The 20301-nt window shown below is 42.4% G+C and overlaps 1 protein-coding gene across 1 annotated transcript in view; it reads left to right on the top strand.

Moving 5' to 3' along the window:
• Positions 1–20301, top strand: part of LOC134842178 (coiled-coil domain-containing protein 103-like) — a 239828-nt gene that overhangs the window by 200397 nt on the left and 19130 nt on the right. The window lies entirely within an intron of this gene.

Here is a 20301-nt window from a genome sequence, read left to right on the forward strand (position 1 = left end):
TTACAAAAATTAGGAATATTTAAAAAAAAAAAATTAAATTTTAGAATCAGAACTTGTAAATATTAAAATTGTAAATAAAAATCATGAGGCGAAGTAGGGTACCGATAGCAGATAAAAGAGGTCCAGAATCAAAGAAAAATCATAACTCGTCGCAACGGAAAGCAACACTATCGGGGCCGAAAGTAACGAGAAAGAAATTTTCAGTGAACATGGTCAACACAAGAAGCGTAAAGGAACACAAGATGAAAGAAAGCGCTGTAGAAGGACCAAATGTACCTGCTATAGAAATCGAGCTTGAGACACCAGATCAGAGTGTTGACGAGGTGGAAAGGAAGACAACGGAATCAACACCAATGCCGAATGCGGAAGAACAAGAAAAGAAGACGATAGAGTTTTCACCAATTGATATTGTAGAGGACACAATAGGCAACACGCCGGAAACGATAAAAGACGATTCTCAAACAAAAAGAACGTCTTTTGTTCACAGAGAGAATTGCAGCGATGGTCGGAATGAAACCAAGAGAGAAAGAGGAGGTGGTACCAACGACCGAGAAAAGCAAAACATTTGGAACAGTTTCCGTAAAAACAACAGAAGCCAAACAAGACGATGAGCAGATCAAACGCTGGGCGACAGCTAACCATGAAAAAAACAACTTCTCTTGAGCTGAGCGACTTGATGGCAAAGTTGGAACAAATCGATAAAAAATTGAAGTGCAGCGAAGAGGATTGACAAATGCTTAAAAAAGAATTACGATATAACAAGAACGACGTCCACGAACTCGAATGATGATCACTTAAGATCCCGAACTCGAATGATTTTTTCTTACAAGAATTAGGAATATTTTTTAAAAAATTTGAAACTTTAGAATCGGAACTTGTAAATATTAAAATTTTAAATAAAGAAAATTGTAAATAAAAATCATGAGGCGAAGTATGGTACCGATAGCAGATAAAAGAGGTCCAGAATCAAAGAAAAATCATAACTCGTCGCAACGGAAAGCAACACTATCGGGGCCGAAAGTAACGAGAAAGAAATTTTCAGTGAACATGGTCAACACAAGAAGCGTAAAGGAACACAAGATGAAAGAAAGCGCTGTGGAAGGACCAACTGTACCTGCTATAGAAATCGAGCTTGAGACACCAGATCAGAGCGTTGACGAGGTGGAAAAGAAGACAACGGAATCAACACCAATGCCGAATGCGGAAGAACAAGAAAAGAAGACGATAGAGTTTTCACCAACTGATATTGTAGAGGATACAACAGGCAATACGCCGGAAACGATAAAAGACGATTCTCTAACAAAAAGAACGTCGTTCACAGAGAGGATTGCAGCGATGGTCGGAATGAAACCAAGAGAGAAAGAGGAGGTGGTACCAACGACCGAGAAAAGCAAAACATTAGGAACAGTTTCCGTAATAACAACAGAGGCCAAACAAGACGATGAGCAGATCAAACGCTGGGCGACAGCTAACCATGAAAAACACAACTTCTCTTGAGCTGAGCTACTTGATGGCAAAGTTGGACCAAATCGATAAAAAATTGAAGTGCAGCGAAGAGGATCGACAAATGCTAAAAAAGGAATTACGATACAACAAGAACGACGTCCACGAACTCGAATGATGATCACTTAAGATCACGAACTCGAATGATTTTTTCTTACAAGAATTAGGAATACTTTTTAGAAAAATTTTAAATTTTAGAATCGGAACTTGTAAATATTAAAATATTGTAAAAAAAAAAACTGTAAATAAAAATCATGAGACGAAGTAGGGTACCGGTAGCAGATAAAAGAGTTCCAGAATCAAATAAAAAATCATAAACTGTCGCAGCGGAAAGCAACACTATCGGGGCCGAAAGTAATGAGAAAAAAATTTTCAGTGAACATGGTCAACACAAGAAGCGTAAAGGAACACAAGATGAAAGAAAGCGCTGTGGAAGGACCAACTGTACCTGCTATAGAAATCGATCTTGAGACACCAGATCAGAGTGTTGACGAGGTGGAAAGGAAGACAACGGAATCAACACCAATGCCGAATGCGGAAGAACAAGAAAAGAAGACGATAGAGTTTTCACCAATTGATATTGTAGAGGACACAATAGGCAACACGCCGGAAACGATAAAAGACGATTCTCAAACAAAAAGAACGTCGTTCACAGAGAGGATTGTAGCAATGGTCGGAAAGAAACCAAGAGAGAAAGAGGAGGTGGTACCAACGACCGAGAAAAGCAAAACATTTGGAACAGTTTCCGTAATAACAACAGAGGCCAAACAAGATGATGAGCAGATAAAACGCTGGGCGACAGCTAACCATGAAAAAAACAAATTTTCTTGAGCTGAGTGACTTGATGGCAAAGTTGGAGCAAATCGATAAAAAATTGAAGTGCAGCGAAGAGGATCGACAAATGCTTAAAAAAGAATTATGATACAACAAGAACAACGTCCACGAAATTGAATGATGATCACTTAAAATCCCGAACTCGAATGATTTTTTCTTACAAAAATTAGGAATATTTAAAAGAAAAATTTTAAATTTTAGAATCAGAACTTGTAAATATTAAATTTGTAAATAAAAATCATGAGGCGAAGTAGGGTACCGATAGCAGATAAAAGAGATCCAGAATCAAAGAAAAATCATAACTCGTCGCAACGGAAAGCAACACTATCGGGGCCGAAAGTAACGAGAAAGAAATTTTCAGTGAACATGGTCAACACAAGAAGCGTAAAGGAACACAAGATGAAAGAAAGCGCTGTAGAAGGACCAAATGTACCTGCTATAGAAATCGAGCTTGAGACACCAGATCAGAGCGTTGACGAGGTGGAAAAGAAGACAACGGAATCAACACCAATGCCGAATGCGGAAGAACAAGAAAAGAAGGAGATAGAGTTTTCACCAACTGATATTGTAGAGGACACAACAGGCAACACGCCGGAAACGATAAAAGACGATTCTCAAACAAAAAGAACGTCGTTCGTTCACAGAGAGAATTGCAGCGATGGTCGGAATGAAACCAAGAGAGAAAGAGGAGGTTGTACCAACGACCGATAAAAGCAAAACATTTGGAACAGTTTCCGTAAAAACAACAGAAACCAAACAAGACGATGAGCAGATCAAACGCTGGGCGACAGCTAACCATGAAAAAAACAACTTCTCTTGAGCTGAGCGACTTGATGGCAAAGTTGGAACAAATCGATAAAAAATTGAAGTGCAGCGAAGAGGATTGACAAATGCTTAAAAAAGAATTACGATACAACAAGAACGACGTCCACGAACTCGAATGATGATCACTTAAGATCCCGAACTCGAATGATTTTTTCTTACAAGAATTAGGAATATTTTTTAAAAAATTTGAAATTTTAGAATCGGAACTTGTAAATATTAAAATTGTAAATAAAGAAAATTGTAAATAAAAATCATGAGGCGAAGTAGGGTACCGATAGCAGATAAAAGAGGTCCAGAATCAAAGAAAAATCATAACTCGTCGCAACGGAAAGCAACACTATCGGGGCCGAAAGTAACGAGAAAGAAATTTTTAGTGAACATGGTCAACACAAGAAGCGTAAAGGAACACAAGATGAAAGAAAGTGCTGTGGAAGGACCAACTGTACCTGCTATAGAAATCAATCTTGAGACACCAGATCAGAGTGTTGACGAGGTGGAAAAGAAGACAATGGAATCAACACCAATGCCGAATGCGGAAGAACAAGAAAAGAAGACGATAGAGTTTTCACCAATTGATATTGTAGAGGACACAACAGGCAACACGCCGGAAACGATAAAAGAGGATTCTCAAACAAAAAGAACGTCGTTCGTTCACACAGAGAATTGCAGCGATGGTCGGAATGAAACCAAGAGAGAAAGAGGAGGTGGTACCAACGACCGAGAAAAGCAAAACATTTGGAACAGTTTCCGTAAAAACAACAGAGGCCAAACAAGCCGATGAGCAGATCAAACACTGGGCGACAGCTAACCATGAAAAAAACAACTTCTCTTGAGCTGAGCGACTTGATGGCAAAGTTGGAACAAATCGATAAAAAATTGAAGTGCAGCGAAGAGGATCGACAAATGCTAAAAAAGGAATTACGATACAACAAGAACGACGTCCACGAACTCGAATGATGATCACTTAAGATCACGAACTCGAATGATTTTTTCTTACAAGAATTAGGAATACTTTTTTAAAAAAATTTTAAATTTTAGAATCGGAACTTGTAAATATTAAAATTGTAAATAAAGAAAAATGTAAATAAAAATCATGAGGCGAAGTAGGGTACCGATAGCAGATAAAAGAGGTCCAGAATCAAAAAAAATCATAACTCGTCGCAACGGAAAGCAACACTATCGGGGCCGAAAGTAACGAGAAAGAAATTTTCAGTGAACATGGTCAACACAAGAAGCGTAAAGGAACGCAAGATGAAAGAAAGCGCTGTGGAAGGACCAACTGTACCTGCTATAGAAATCGATCTTGAGACACCAGATCAGAGTGTTGACGAGGTTGAAAAGAAGACAACGGAATCAACACCAATGCCAAATGCGGAAGAACAAGAAAAGAAGACGATAGAGTTTTCACCAATTGATATTGTAGAGGACACAATAGGCAACACGCCGGAAACGATAAAAGACGATTCTCAAACAAAAAGAACGTCGTTCGTTCACAGAGAGAATTGCAGCGATGGTCGGAATGAAACCAAGAGAGAAAGAGGAGGTGGTACCAACGACCGAGAAAAGCAAAGCATTTGGAACAGTTTCCGTAAAAACAACAGAGGCCAAACAAGACGATGAGCAGATCAAACGCTGGGCGACAGCTAACCATGAAAAAAACAACTTCTCTTGAGCTGAGCGACTTGATGGCAAAGTTGGAGCAAATCGATAAAAAAAATTGAAGTGCAGCGAAGAGGATCGACAAATTCTAAAATAGGAATTACGATACAACAAGAACGACGTCCACAAACTCGAATGATGATCACTTAAGATCACGAACTCGAATGATTTTTTCTTACAAGAATTAGGAATACTTTTTAAAAAAATTTTAAATTTTAGAATCGGAACTTGTAAATATTAAACTTGTAAATAAAGAAAATTGTAAATAAAAATCATGAGGCGAAGTAGGGTACCGATAGCAGATAAAAGAGGTCCAGAATCAAAGAAAAATCATAACTCGTCGCAACGGAAAGCAAATCTATCGGGGCCGAAAGTAACGAGAAAGAAATTTTCAGTGAACATGGTCAACAAAAGAAGCGTAAAGGAACACAAGATGAAAGAAAGCGCTGTGAAAGGACCAACTGTACCTGCTATAGAAATCGATCTTGAGACACCAGATCAGAGTGTTGACGAGGTGGAAAAGAAGACAACGGAATCAACACCAATTCCGAATGCGGAAGAACAAGAAAAGAAGACGATAGAGTTTTCACCAACTGATATTGTAGAGGACACAACAGGCAACACGGCGGAAACGATAAAAGACGACTCTCAAACAAAAAGAATATCGTTCGTTCACAGAGAGAATTGCAGCGATGGTCGGAATGAAACCAAGAGAGAAAGATGAGGTGGTACCAACGATTGAGAAAAGCAAAACATTTGGAACAGTTTCCGTAATAACAACAGAGGCCAAACAAGACGATGAGCAGATCAAACGCTGGGCGACAGCTAACCATGAAAAAAACAATTTCTCTTGAGCTGAGTGACTTGATGGCAAATGGAGCAAATCGATAAAAAATTGAAGTGCGAAGAAGATCGACAAATGCTAAAAAAGGAATTACGATACAACAAGAACGACGTCCACGAATTCGAATGATGATCACTTAAGATCCCGAACTCGAATGATTTTCTCTTACAAAAATTAGGAATATTTTTTAAAAAATTTTAAATTTTAGAATCGGAATTTGTAAATATCAAAATTGTAAACAAAGAAAATTGTAAATAAAAATCATGAGGCGAATTAGGGTACCGATAGCAGATAAAAGAGTTCCAGAATCAAAGAAAAATCATAACTTGTCGCAACGGAAAGCAACACTATCGGGGCCGAAAGTAATGAGAAAGAACTTTTCAGTGAACATGGTCAACACAAGAAGCGTAAAAGATGAAAGAAAGTGCTGTGGAAGGACCAACTGTACCTGCTATAGAAATCGATCTTGAGACACCAGATCAGAGTGTTGACAAGGTGGAAAGGAAGACAACGGAATCAACACCAATGCCGAATAGGGAAGAACAAGAAAAGAAGACGATAGAGTTTTCACCAATTGATATTGTAGAGGACACGACAGGCAACACGCCGGAAACGATAAAAGACGATTCTCAAACAAAAAGAACTTCGTTCACAGAGAGGATTGCAGCGATGGTCGGAATGAAACCAAAAGAGAAAGAGGAGGTGGTACCAACTACCGAGAAAAGCAAAACAATTGGAACAGTTTCCGTAATAACAAGAGAGGCCAAACAAGACGATGAGCAGATCAAACGCTGGGCGACAGCTAACCATGAGAAAAAAAACTTCTTTTGAGCTGAGCGACTTGATGGCAAAGTTGGAGCAAATCGATAAAAAATTGAAGTGCAGCGAAGAGGATCGACAAATGCTAAAAAAGGAATTACGATACAACAAGAACGACGTCCACGAACTCGAATGATGATCACTTAAGATCACGAACTCGAATGATTTTTTCTTACAAGAATTAGGAATACTTTTTAGAAAAATTTTAAATTTTAGAATCGGAACTTGTAAATATTAAAACTGTAAATAAAAAAAATTGTAAATAAAAATCATGAGGCGAAGTCGGGTACCGATAGCAGATAAAAGAGTTCCAGAATCAAAGAAAATTCATAACTCGTCGCAACGGAAAGCAACAATATCGGGGTCGAAAGTAATGAGAAAGAATTTTTCAGTGAACTTGGTCAATACAAGAAGCGTAAAGGAAGACAAGACGAAAGAAAGCGCTATGGAAGGACCAACTGTACCTGAAGGAATTACGATTGAACAAGAACGAGAACCTAGACAACTGCTTCAACCTGGCAAGGGCGACGGAAGAAAAGCTACAGCAGATGTCAGAAAAGGTAGAGGTAGAGGTAGAGGTAATAATTGCAAGATATAACAAGAACACGGATGGTACATATCACAGGCACAACCGCATGGGCTGGAAAACGGCACAACGGGCAATGAGGGATTGCTTCCATGACGCGGCTTGGGCTGAGTACTTCACTCAGCCAAGAATACCAGAGGGTGCGGTCCGCTTGATTATAGGGGGCAGCCTGATACGAGAACTGACACGAAACAGTCATATTGGCAAGTTGGAGTCTTGGGTTTTTCTGGAGCTGCGACGCCGCAGATGTTGGCGTCGCTGGAGATGTTAGACATGTTGAAGATGCACACTGTCACTTTGATGATGGGGACCAATGACGTGTCCAGGGAAGAGTCAACAAAGGTGATGAGGCTGCACGAGAAGATGAGTTGCATCCTTCAGGAGCTAAGAATTTATCTAGATCCCGCGATACTCACCATTTGCACTGTTCCGTACAACATGAAGGCCGGCCAATACGCGAGAGAGATGAATGAGAAAGTGCTCAATATTAACGAGGTAATCAGACAGATTCAGCAAAGGAGCGTGCTCCCCGTGAGATCGTTGAACGTGGCCGACATGATGGAACGCTCCCTTCCGGACGATGCGTCCTCGGATGGTTTTAATTTTTATACGCCCAGGGGCACGGAGTGGCTGAATGGTGTCCTTCAGAGGCACATAAACATGCTAGAGTCAGACATGCATGAAACGGCCGAGTTCACCTTTGGTCTACCCCCGATACCTCCCTTCTTTGCCACTAGCTACACGTTTAAGCTACATGGTATATTGCAATGATTAATATTTTTTTCCGGTTTTCCAGTTTAAATTCAGTGTATATTTCATCAAATTTGAAATTAGCAACCTAATAGTGGGATGCTGTCAGGGTTCTCCCAGGTTCTGCATTACTGGCCTCCGTATATGAATAATCAAATCTTTTCAGTTTACGAGATACGGCAATTTTCGAGATTTTTCAAAAAAAATATCTGGAAAATTTAATTCAAATAAATTCTAAAAATTTGAAATTCTGACCCTGTAGTTGGGTGCTGTCAGGGGTGAGAATCTTGCCTCTAAGTCTCACTTCTCAAATCTTTGTAGCCGGAACTGCTGCTATTTGCGGTAATGAACGACCACCTGCATGCGGCAGGGCTTCTGGAGCACCTGAAAGGCAAGGCACCAACACCCAAGAAAATCTGGGAAGCAATTCAGACGTTGTTCGCCGCAATGAACGAGGTGCAGGAATCTGTGGTTTCTCGATTTGGATCCAAGACAAGAGTGGCATTTACGACGTCCCCGGGCTACGCAATTATTCCGCCCGCCTTGCAGTTTGTGTATGCTATTTTGATCTTGATAGCGGAAGGGAACGCGTGGCGGATACTTATGGCAGCTCCCAATCGCGAGCTGGAGCCGACAAACTTGAGACTTCTTAAGTCGGAGTTGGCAGCGGCATGGGCCGATGTGTCTCATGCTTTAAGAGGATTCTACGAATTGGCGGATATTCTCATTGTGCTGGATGAGGTCCTCTGTCTTGAAGTGTCGAATCTCGCTCGGCAACTAAAGTTCAATCCGGAGATAAGGGACAATCACCCGAGAATAGGCCACTTAACAGCCAGCCTGTGGTTTCGAAGCATGGCTCTGACGATCACGAGTTCCACCAGCAAGGCGAGGGGACCGAGTAACGAAAGGAAAAGGTGGCTGCGGCCGAAAAGCAGTTGGAATCGATGGGGTACCGTTTAACGCAAGAAAGAGGCAGGTGGCCGTTTCTGACCCCAAGGCTTGAGAATGATGCCACGGACAAGACGCGGGAGAGTGCTCCACCTCTCATCAAACAGATATGGGAGTTTCTTGAGGGCAGCTAGAAGTGGAAGAAATCAGAGATATGACGGTGAGAAGATTTGTCACAGCGGCAAATGAAGTCACCATTCGAGGATTCTGGAGGGAGCACGCAAAGGGCGAGCTGAAAACAAGAAAGAACCACGAGATCTTGAGATTCTTGAGCCCTTGTTGGGAGAAGAGGTACATGGGCAGAGTGTTCTATGCGAAAGATGCCATCTTCGATGCGTTCGTGCAGGAATTACTGAATAAGCCAATTAACCTCATACCGGTCCTGTACTTGGTCTACCCCAGGTATCTGTTCAACATGGGCCCGGCCTACATGTTCAGTAGGGGTGTGGAAACGCTCCAAAATTGATGGATACTTAACACTAGTACTCGTGACCCCTGTCGATGGGGAAGGCTCACCCAAGCGCAGAAACTTACTCATACAAGTGCGCTGCCGGGCTGAATAAGTTGCTGGTGGAGTATATCTTAATGCAAAATCGATACCTGACGGACGAAAAGAGGAATCCCAAGACGAGAGAAGAGTTGAACGAGGCAAATTGAGGCATGCCTCTCTTGACTGATCTGTGTTTGGCCATGAGATATGACCCATTATGGATGATTAGGGGGCTTGGAGAAGTCGTGACCTGCATCTATGGGCCGGCGGTAACATACGCCTTTCCTGATCCACTCGTGGCGGCATACCGGAATTCAGTGGTGCACGTGAGCTTGATAAGTGTTCTAGATGGGACGCCGCTGAACTGGTGCAGGCAAGAAGAGCTGAGGGCGCGGATGAGCGACACGGTACTCTTCGGGATGTGAAGGACCCAGAATTTTGATGGTGTTCAACTTCCGGGGACAACTGCAGTGCAGAATGGGGGGTGGGGGACGTGAGGGTCCCATTGAGGCCTAACCCGAGTTCTGGAACTTGAGTTCCCTAGCAGCGGACAAGGAGGAAATCTTGAGAATCCCGGTGTGGAAAGGGAGTTTTGAACTGGTAAAAAGGGAGTTGGAAATGATACTTGAGCGAGAAGTTTTGCCCACCACCGTCCCTGAGTTCCCGATGGTCAGAAGAATGACCCTGGGGATCAATAGCCCTCTGGTGGTCCCGTCCCTACACGCAAGAGCCACTGTGGAGAAACAGCAAAAGGAGTTCTCGGATGGTTGGGATCCCTTGTTTATTAGATTTCCACACGTGTGACATCAAAATAAACTCATGGACGACACAGGCAAAAAAGATGAGAGGCTCAATGCCCCCGAAGTTCGAGGTTCGGGATATCTTGAGGATGCTCAAGCAGGCTAAGCTGGAGAACAAGCTGCCGATTTGGGATGATGGAAGAATGATCGTGGAGGAGGAACACATTGCTCTGAAAGATGAAATGAGGTTCGCCACGAGGAAGTACCGAGCGCTCTACGGATTGGAGCAGCTAGAAATGAAGCAAGAGGATAAGAAGCTAGATGCGGTAGGTCCCTTATATGTAGCCCTCACTGAATACAAGAAGCTGGACCCGGCAACACCCTCACCCTTATCGGTGGGAACCCCTGGAGACAAAAGAAGCAACCCCGTAAAGAACAGATTTAGAGATGCACATGAGAAAGAACGGGCTTTCACCACACAGGAGCTGCTGCAAGACTTGGGTGGAGACGACTGAGCAAACATGGCCACCCCACCCTTGAGATCCCCTCGCAAAGATCTGGAATTGATTTGACGAGTGAGACTTCTAACATGGGAATGAAGCTCTTGAGCGCCGAAGAAAGCAAGAGGAACGCTTTTGAAGGCAACAATTGGATGTTCCTGAATACTCTGGATGAGAAAGTGTGGCGAGATTTCTTGAGCGAATTAGACCAGAGAGTGAAGAGCGAGACTACGCTGGAGGACTTCAAAGAAGAGTTGTGGAACACGGTGGTGAAGTTCGGCGGACCTGTCTTTATGGGTTCCGGACTGGAAGAAAAAGCGAGAAAGGAGCTACTGAGCAAGATGATCAAGCTGAGGGAAACGGAGCAGGAGACCAAAGATGACGCATGTAAAGACAGCTCTACTCTGAACAAAGAAACTGATGATAAAATGATTAAAGTTGAAAGGGATGATAAGAATAAGACTAGTAATATGATTAAAGATATTAATATTCCTAAGGCTCGAGAAGGGGGAGGCAAGAGTTGGAAAGGCCGGACCGACCGGGATAAAGAAGTCGAATCAGTGATGATAGTGGCGACGCCCCCGAGTAAAGGAATAAGGTCTCGAAAAAGGAGAAGAGAGGCAGAAGAATTGAGTAGTCCCTCGACGGACGCAAGCTCAGAAAAGAATCTGATGGAGACGGCTCCCATGATTATAGCGAGGTGGAAGACAGCGGCCTACAAGGGCAGCTCCGCACCACGGAAGCTGGCCGAGGTGATGAAGGGAATGGAAGTCTCGACGTGCTCGACAACGGAGGAGGACTTCAGACCTCAGAACGCAAACACCAAAAGGGGTCCGACGAGTGGACAAACGTGGGAGGTGGACGTTGGCAAGGAATGGCTCTCGACTCAACATCAGGCTACTGGGAAACAAGTGGCTAGCGATCCTCTTGAGAGAAATGCGACGAGGAATACCGCTCGACATTGGTGGGTGGCACTGGAGACCATGAAAGAACTGGAGGATTGCCTGAAGAAACTTGATCGTGGAGTGTCCCGCAGGCGTCGTCATTGAACTACCCAACAGAAAGCCGAGATTAATAAGTTAGAGTTGGGGAAGCAGCTGAGACGAACTTGGCAAAACTCGCTGCTAGAGTATTTCGAAGAGGCGATGAGAACACCCTCGTCAGCGTCGCCATTGATGGCAAATCTTTTCGTCAGAACGGCAGGACAGCTGATGTTTGCATGGAGCTTGGTGGGAATAGAGCTGGAGGTGTTGACCTCACACCATAAATTGAAGCTGGGCAACAAGAGTCTAGAGGTTTATCAAATGCTGGTGCAGCATATCGCCAGAGATAATTCCGGTTTGAGTCTAGCGAGGAGAAAAGTTGCCACTTGTTTCTTGAGATGGATAATGTCCGTGATGACCAACAGTACCGTCCAAACGTGTCATCAGAAGGCGATGGGAAGTAAAACTATGGAAAGGAGAATCTCCACCGTCCTTCTGAACGTGTACCAGAGTACTGGAATCGAAAAGGAGGATGGTCCCAGACAGTCTCTAGAGAGTCACGGGAAACCCGGGCTGAAGATTACTCGAAACCCACCAAGCGAGGAGAATATCAGTATGTGTCTGGAGTAATGGGGATAGCATACAACCTTTTCTTGGATTCGGAAGCCGGGAACGCCCACAAGAATTATGAAGTGACAGAGCTGTTGAAGTTCTGGACAGAGAAGATAATTGCGATTGACCCAGTTGAAAGGGGAAGGCCGAGCTTAGGCCTGAAACTTGAGAAGATACCAGAAGTAATTAGCGTGCCACGCTCGAACAAGAGGGTAGAATTAAAAATGGGAAATGGAAAGGGCATGCTGATTGCGAATTTGGGGACGGTTTGGAAGTTGCTGAGGCCTTCTTGGTGCCCACATCCCCATGCAAGTTTGATTGAAGAAATCACGGAGCGAGTGAGACTGTCAACAACGAATGATGAGGATTTGGGAACTCTGAATGTGGTACGCAAACTGATCCTACCCCATAGTAAGGAGTAGGAAGGAACAATGAGCAAGCTAGATAAATCAATGAAGAAGATGGAACCCGGTAGTTGTCTGGATCTGACATGTGGAAGTGGAGAGCATTCTTGCAATGGTCGGTCCTGTGTCAGGATACAGTCTTTCCAGAAGGAAGACCTAGCCACTTGGTTTGGCGACATCACAGAGAAGGAGAGGACTGAAGTACAGATAGTGGCTGAGTGTTACACGAACACTACTGTATATATAGCAACGGCGTTGGGGTTCTTCTCAAGGATGTGCAGCTTGCAGTCGCTGGAGATGCGGGAATCCGAGCACCACTTAGTGACAGCGTTGAGCGTGGAGTCATGGCCTGGGGCGTTGCAAATAACCCAGAAGCACATCAAAGGGTTGAAGATTGGTCTTGAGGCGGAAATGGGGTTTCCAGTGAGTGAAGCCTATAGTTTTCCAGTGAACGCGAAGTCCCTAGTGGGATCGGTGATGGCCAACCTGGGAGGAAGCCACTATCCACTACACATGGCCAGAGGATAGTAATCGACAAAGCCTTCTCGCGACCCAAGTGCGTGCACCTGGCTCGAATGTCGCATCACTCGCACAGACTGTTGAGAAAGATCCTCGGAACTTTACCGGGGGAACAAAGAGACAACTTGAGTGAGATCTGGGAGAATAATTTTTGGGTCTGGAAGGTGAGAACACGAGTGATTTCGATCAACCTCACGCATGGGGAAGGCCCATGCCACTGTCTGGCACAGACGGTGTGGTATCCGGAGCACTCGAACCTTTGCTTGATATGGGACGTGGAGGAAGTTCGGTCAATCGGGTTACACGATCATCGACAGAAGGTCACCCTCCTAGTAGTGAGTTCAATGCTGGCGTTGCGATGGATGGAGGAAAACGTGACGAAATATCGGGAGTCGAAGGCACCAACAGCGGAATCGATACATGCTATTGATTACAGCAGGAGGCTTGAGTTGTTTGAGACTGTGTGCAAAGTGTTCACTATACCTATGGAGGTCAGGCACGTGTGGATTCGCATAAGATTCTTCCCATGGTTTCGAGCGACATTGACGTCTTGGTTATACGCGGTGACGAAGGATCACATGAAGAAGCATCAGAAAGAATATCGACAGTTCCTGGCTGAGATAGGGCCGGAAGCCTTCAAGAGACCCTTGGTGACCCATCGTAATGCAATCACTACGGGTTGGAAGAGAGTTGGTAGGGTGTCTAGAGATAATACCATGGCGAGGGAGTCAATATTGGAGGAGGACTTAGCGAAGAAGGTGAGCTTGAGCGTACATAACTCTTTTTGCTTGAACAGGGAATCTAAAGTGAAGGGTTTGCCGAACCAGGCGAAGAGATTGCAAGAGCAGAGGGAGTGGATGCAATCCTACGAACAACTAAAAGCTTGGGAAGAGATCGTGATCAGCTCCGACAATGAGGAAGCGCTGCTGAGGCAGATTACAGTGTCGAATGCATCAGGGCCTAGCATCTCGCGGGCGAGGAGCACGAAGTGGGCAGGTTGCTCAGTGTCGGATTCTTGAGTCTTGAGAGGGAAAAAAAAGGAGCTTGAGTGTGAACTCGGATGAAATCTGAGGTCACGGAAAAGAAATTTTAATGAACCAAAGTATTGTTATTAATATGCTATATCTATTATATGAATCAAAATGCTGCATGACAATTATCTGAATGGTTATTACAAAAATTTTTTTAATCATTAGTTTGCAAAGCGGAAATTTAGGGTGCAGGTGTTTGCAGATTTTGATTGCTGTTTAGCGATAATGTGACCATTTTGCATGGTTGTGAATTTTGGGGTGTACATAGAGTTAAATCTGCTGCAAACTTCTGTAAATGACCACTGGCACTGTATCTTGAGCAAGACTCAACTTTCTGGGGGCTCACTGGCAGACGGCGACACGCGATGAGGACATCGATCTTGAGTCCGGGGAGTATGTGCCAGTCGGTCATATTTGGAAGTTTGACCTTGAGCAACGTAAAAGACGTGATTTTGGGGTGAAATAGAATTTTTCAAAAATTCGAATTGAGTATGTCATGCTCAAGTTTCTCGCGACAACTGAAAATATCAGAAAAAATGATCAGAAGAACCGAACTACAATCGCGGGAAAGTAGTCAAAAAAGCAGCGGGAAATTGCTATTCGCAGTTTCCAGATTAATTGTGTATACGAGAGTAGAGCTGTCTCATTCTTTACAAACGACAGAGTGATCGCGAGTGGAGAAGAAAGCGAATCAGTATTGGACCAGAGTGAACCTTCGGTGGAAAGGTGGACAACCGAAGTCTCCCAATGGTCCAGCCCCAAAACTCATTTCTCAAGCTGAACCTTATTAATTTAAACTCCTCGAGTCAAGGTTAATTCACCAGTTATTCTAGAGTTACTTTTTAATTCAGTAACTCAATTATTAGAGTGTGCCGGTATGTGAGTACCCAATTGAAATTTCTTGAGTGTGTTTTATATTGTTATGTTGAGGTAAGGAGAGTTTTGGGTTGATCCATCTGAAATGAATCAAAGTTCTACTGTCTAATAAAAAGTAACTATACGGATTGTTTCGACCCTGTTTTTAACGGCGTTCGCGTGTTTTAGGTATTTTGAGACCTAAGTATGGGGACGTTCTTATTTTCTAGAGTGGGACGGTGCTTTGGTTGTGGCCTTTAAGCTGTAACAAAGGTTTTAGTCTCATGTCGCAAGTGAACCGAATTGGTTCCGACCGTTTGAGCCAATGGTTATAGGACCTATTTTTCTTTAACCTCATATGTGACTTAAGTAGGCGACTATTACGTCACTTTTCAGCCAAAAGTGGCCATTTTTCGTATTTCTCAGTAATATTCACTCGCTAATCGAAACTTTGAAAATTAAAAATTCCAGAATATTCTAGCCTCCTTTGTAAAAGTTTTTCTATCACTAAGGCCTCTTTTTCTATTTTCGTGCTGTGCCCGAAGGTTACTTTGTGTCAATCCGGCGGAATGGGACATTACATATGATACAATGTGTTTGATCGGACATTATTTGAGGAGGAACGGCATCGTCAGATTATCAAGAGAATTTATAAATAAACTAAACAAGAAAATTTGTAAAGAATTCAGTATCAAAGAACGAGAATTGGATGCCATCTCGGCAGAACATTTTAGGGGTTAGATTTAAGTTAAGATTGGGCGAAACGATGAGTGTGTGTGATTGAAAAAATTTATTGATTAAATTAAACAGCACATGGTTATGAATGTAGAGTATGCGGTTAACATCATTGTTATCGGAGCTTTGGATTGTTTTGGCGTTAATCAGGGTTTTGGGCTGGAACTTGTTCGTAATTAGGTTGATTAAAGGAATCAACCATGGGTTTTGGGCAACTACTTCTTTGTGATTAGGTTGATTAAGGAAATCAACTTTCATCCATTAAAAAACTTGGATGAAAGGGCAGTTAGAATTTTAATGAAGTGATTTTGCCGCTTTGGGTGCGGGAAGTCTTAAGTTTTGGACCAAAACATCCGGTACGAGACAAATTCAATGAAATTCACTTCCTTGCTGACATTGATAGTTTTTTGTCCGAACTGAAGTTAAATAGAATACCCGAAGAAAAACTATGTGAGATTGAAGCAGCGGCAAAGAGATATGCTTAGAATGTGAAACAGACCCCCTCTGACAAAGGTGTTGAAAAAGCCAGAAATTATTTGAAGGACAACGGTCTTCTGGCAGTGCCATTTGATAAGGGGGTGGGTTTTTGTGTAATGAAAAAGAGACATATGAGAAAAAAACTGAAAGACTTATTACAGGCAGAACAATTTAGTGAGAGGAAGAATCTGACAGACAGCGTGATTATGAAAATTGAAAAAGACATAAACAAAGAATTACTCGCCATGCAAAAGAGGGACGAGATTAGCGAAGCGATGTATAATAGGTTGAGATCAACGGGAGTGCAGCCGGCTAGACTGTATGGATTAGCAAAAGTACACAAACAAGGCGCACCACTTCGTCCCGTCCTTTCTTTACCTGGTAGTTCATATGACAACCTAAATAAAATATTGGCAAAGTACTTTGATGAAATTGAGGAGGCAAACATAGATACGAACACCCAAATGGCCAGGGAGATCTTGGAGAAAACTGAGTTGGACTCTGACGAGAGTATAATCTCCTTTGATGTAAAGAGTTTGTACACTAATGTCCCGCTCAAGGAAGCGGTTGAAATAGCCCTGAGGAGATTATATGAGCAAGTCAACCCTCCGGAAACATCTCCCAAGACTATGAAAAAACTACTGAATTTGGCAGTGAGTAAGGTACACTTTAAATGCAATGGTTTGTGGTATGTACAAAAAGACGGTTTAGCAATGGGCGCCTCCCTTCCAGTAATATTGGCTAGTTTGTGGCTCAAAGAATACGAACCTGCATTAAATAAAGAAGTACCAAAATTGACTGTGCTAAGTGAGGGTAACAAAGAAGTGTGCCCTAGATGTCAGAAAAAGGTGACTTATAGGACAAAAGGAGTAGAATGCGAAGCTTGTTTGAATTGGTACCACTTAGGGTGTGGTAACATATCGGAATCCGAATACGCAGACTTCGCTGAAACAGTATGGTATTGCATGACTTGCAAAAAACAACGGGAAGCAGATCGGACTGTGAATGGTGTTAAAGTTTTTCTAAGACATGTGGACCACATAGTTAGAACGGTCAAGGGCTATCCTGGGGTAGTTCTCGAGGCTGCCAATAAGTTGCATCCAAATTTGCAGTTCACCATAGAAGAAGTCGATAGTAACGGTAATTTGGCCTTTTTGGACTTAAATGTCAACGTGGATTCAGTAAAAAAAGGTCAAATGTGGTTGGTACCAAAAACCCACTGATACCGGCACCATTCTAAATTTCAGAGGCTGCGCACCTTTGCAGTACAAAAGAAACGTTATTGAAGGGACGGTTCATAGGGTTTTCAGAAGTACCTCAACATGGGAGTGTTTTGACCAGGCATTGGAAAAAAATCGGAAACTATGGAATGAAAATCAATATCCAAAAAATTGGTCTGACAGGGTAGTGTTTGAAACTCTTAACAAGATCATTGAGGGAAAGAAAAATTCAGAGGTGAAGGCATCAGAACCGAAAAATGACAAATGGTTGAACGACTCACCACCCCTTCTTACAATGCAATATCGAGGCAATCCATCTCAACTGTTAGCTGCAAAGGTTCGGCTAATATCCGGGGCACAAATAATTTTTACAACAAGAAAATTGAAAACATGCTTGCCGTCCCTCAAAACTTCCTTTGCTCGTGAACTGAGATCCAAAGTGGTGTACAAGCTTACATGTAGTGGATGTAACTCCACCTATGTCGGTCAGACAGTCCGACATTTAGCCACGAGGGTCGATGAACACCGCAAAGCGGACTCCCCAATAGGACAACACTTGTTAGAATGTAATAAGGAGGTAGGCGGTACTGCTGAGCTGAAGTCAGAGATTATAGACCAAACAGCCAACACTCATAAGCTACTGACACTAGAGGCTTTGCATATTTGGAGGGAGAGGCCGAAGATCAACACACGCGATTAATTCAGGAGACGGGAATTAACACTAAAATTATAGTCTATGTATAACATGGCTAAAATTTATAAAACTGACATGTCAGAATCAAAAATGTTCCCAAATCGAAATTTTATAACCAGAAAGAACAAAAAACTAAAAAATCTCAGAAATTTACAGGAAACTGTTATTCATGATTACGTAATTATATTATGTAATTACAGTTGTTCAAATTTGATTAGTTTAAAAGTTTTAGAGCCTTTTTAGACACGTTTCTCATTTTTCAGATCTTTGATCGTTTTGTAAATATTGTAAAAAATTTTTAACCCTGATGATGCACAGAATGTGCGAAAACGTTTGAATTAACATTATAAATTTCTTACAACCTAACTAAGTTGTTCCACGTCTGCTCAATTTCTTGTGGATGCAGCCTATTATCATTAAACCCGGCATTAATGGTAACTGTTTTAAGGCGCTTTGGTCTGTATTGTAAAACAGTGTCATACAGATTTTGGAGTGTGGCGCCGCGGTAAGTGAATTGAAGATTTTACTACAGCTGGTTTGATACATTTTGTCCTTGATGTGCCAATTACAACCTTCTGTGAAAATTCAAGGATTCGCCTTGCCTGGATTCGGGGCATCCACCTGAAACTCACACAGCGAAGGCAACGGAGAAGCTCTTACGTAGAAAATTGGGGGAATGGATGGCCAATGAATCAAGGAGTTTAATTTAAATCTAAGAATTTAAAAAAAAAATTACAAAAAAACGAAAAATTGATAGGTAGGAACGGTACAACCTGTGGTGTTGTTGAAGGATAGTTCCACCTGCTCACTCCTTCTTGCGTCTAGATACTAGAGACTAGTGATGTAGTATGATGCCATTTGTATTCTGCAGTGAGTCGATGTGACGTGGATAAAAGTAATTTCGTGCATTTTGTAAATTCTGTTCGATGACACTGTATCTATTTTACGAACATTGCGTGATTCAATGAGGACATTGACCGGACTGTCCGGGGAGTATGTGACATTCGACCAGAATGGCCAAAATGCAATCTCTGCAGAATTCGAATTTTAGCAGCGAGCCTTCCGGATTGGTGATTATTAAGAATTAAGAACGTTATTTGAACGATTGAACAAAACGTGAAGGTTAAAGGATTCGGGAATTGCTAATTTTTAAATTTTCGAAGTGATTACGTAACATTTCTGAGAAACGTCAGAAACGACCATTTTAGCAAAAAGAACTAAGAAAAACAGAACAACATTAGTTGCGCGGACGATAAGTACGAAAATTGTGAGAAAAAAACAATAGCAGATTGCAGGAATAGCAGTGAACACTCCGAGTTGCAACTATTGTGTCGCTACAATAGTTGCAAGGCTGTTGCAGACAACGGTGAAGGGTGGAGGACAGCCTTCCGGATTAAGAAGAAATCAAGATTAACGAGCTTGATTCAGTGGATTCAAGAATCCGGAAGGGTTTCGGAACTGAGACTTTTATTCTTTTATATAGACTTTTAGCTTCTTGTCATGTCCTGATTTGAATTTAATTAACAACTGGATTCATTTTGATAAGGATGAGAAGCTAGGAGTTGGGGGAAAGGGTTGATCCATCTTCGATGGAGATGATGATTTTTATCTACTGAACAAAAACAATAGTAATATAATAAGTAGTAGCCCTGTTTTTAGGAGTGACCTCGTGGTCTAGGGATACTGAGACCCAGCCATGAGCTCACTATTTCTGCATGTAATTAAATTAATTTGAGTGTTTTGACCGAAGCCGAAAGCAGTAACGTTTTTGTCGACCCGATGTTGGAAAAGACCACCGAAAAGTACTGGCTTGGTAGAGACGGTGAAAAGCATGAAAAGCTCTGTTTAGACGTTAGCCAGTCGTCTTAAGACTTAGTTTTGTTTTCCGTCGATATGTATCTTCCGGGCGAATGTTACACCTTTTGGTGTGAAAGAGATACGGGACAATGCTGTCTTCACGTTGATTGGTGTTGATCAAATTGCACCTTTGATAGAACTGGCTCCAATGAGGTACACCATTATCAAATCTTCATCTTCTAAGCTAGAGGCGTGGGACTTGCTAAAAGTGTGTGATAGATTCAGTCCACTGGCTCAATTAGTTTGAAATCACACGGTATGTGAATGGGTAATGGGCAAATCTATTTAATAAGTTTATCACAACAATAAGGCTAATCCTAAGATTTGGTTGTGGGCAATGAACAAGTTTTTTTCACAGCTCGTAGTTGTGGCTTGTTTCTGTGGACAAAAATAACCAATTCAGAAGTATCTTCTAC

This window comes from Symsagittifera roscoffensis, chromosome 3 (assembly GCF_963678635.1).
Source record: "Symsagittifera roscoffensis chromosome 3, txSymRosc1.1, whole genome shotgun sequence".
In the NCBI taxonomy this organism is placed as follows: Eukaryota; Metazoa; Xenacoelomorpha; order Acoela; family Convolutidae; genus Symsagittifera; species Symsagittifera roscoffensis.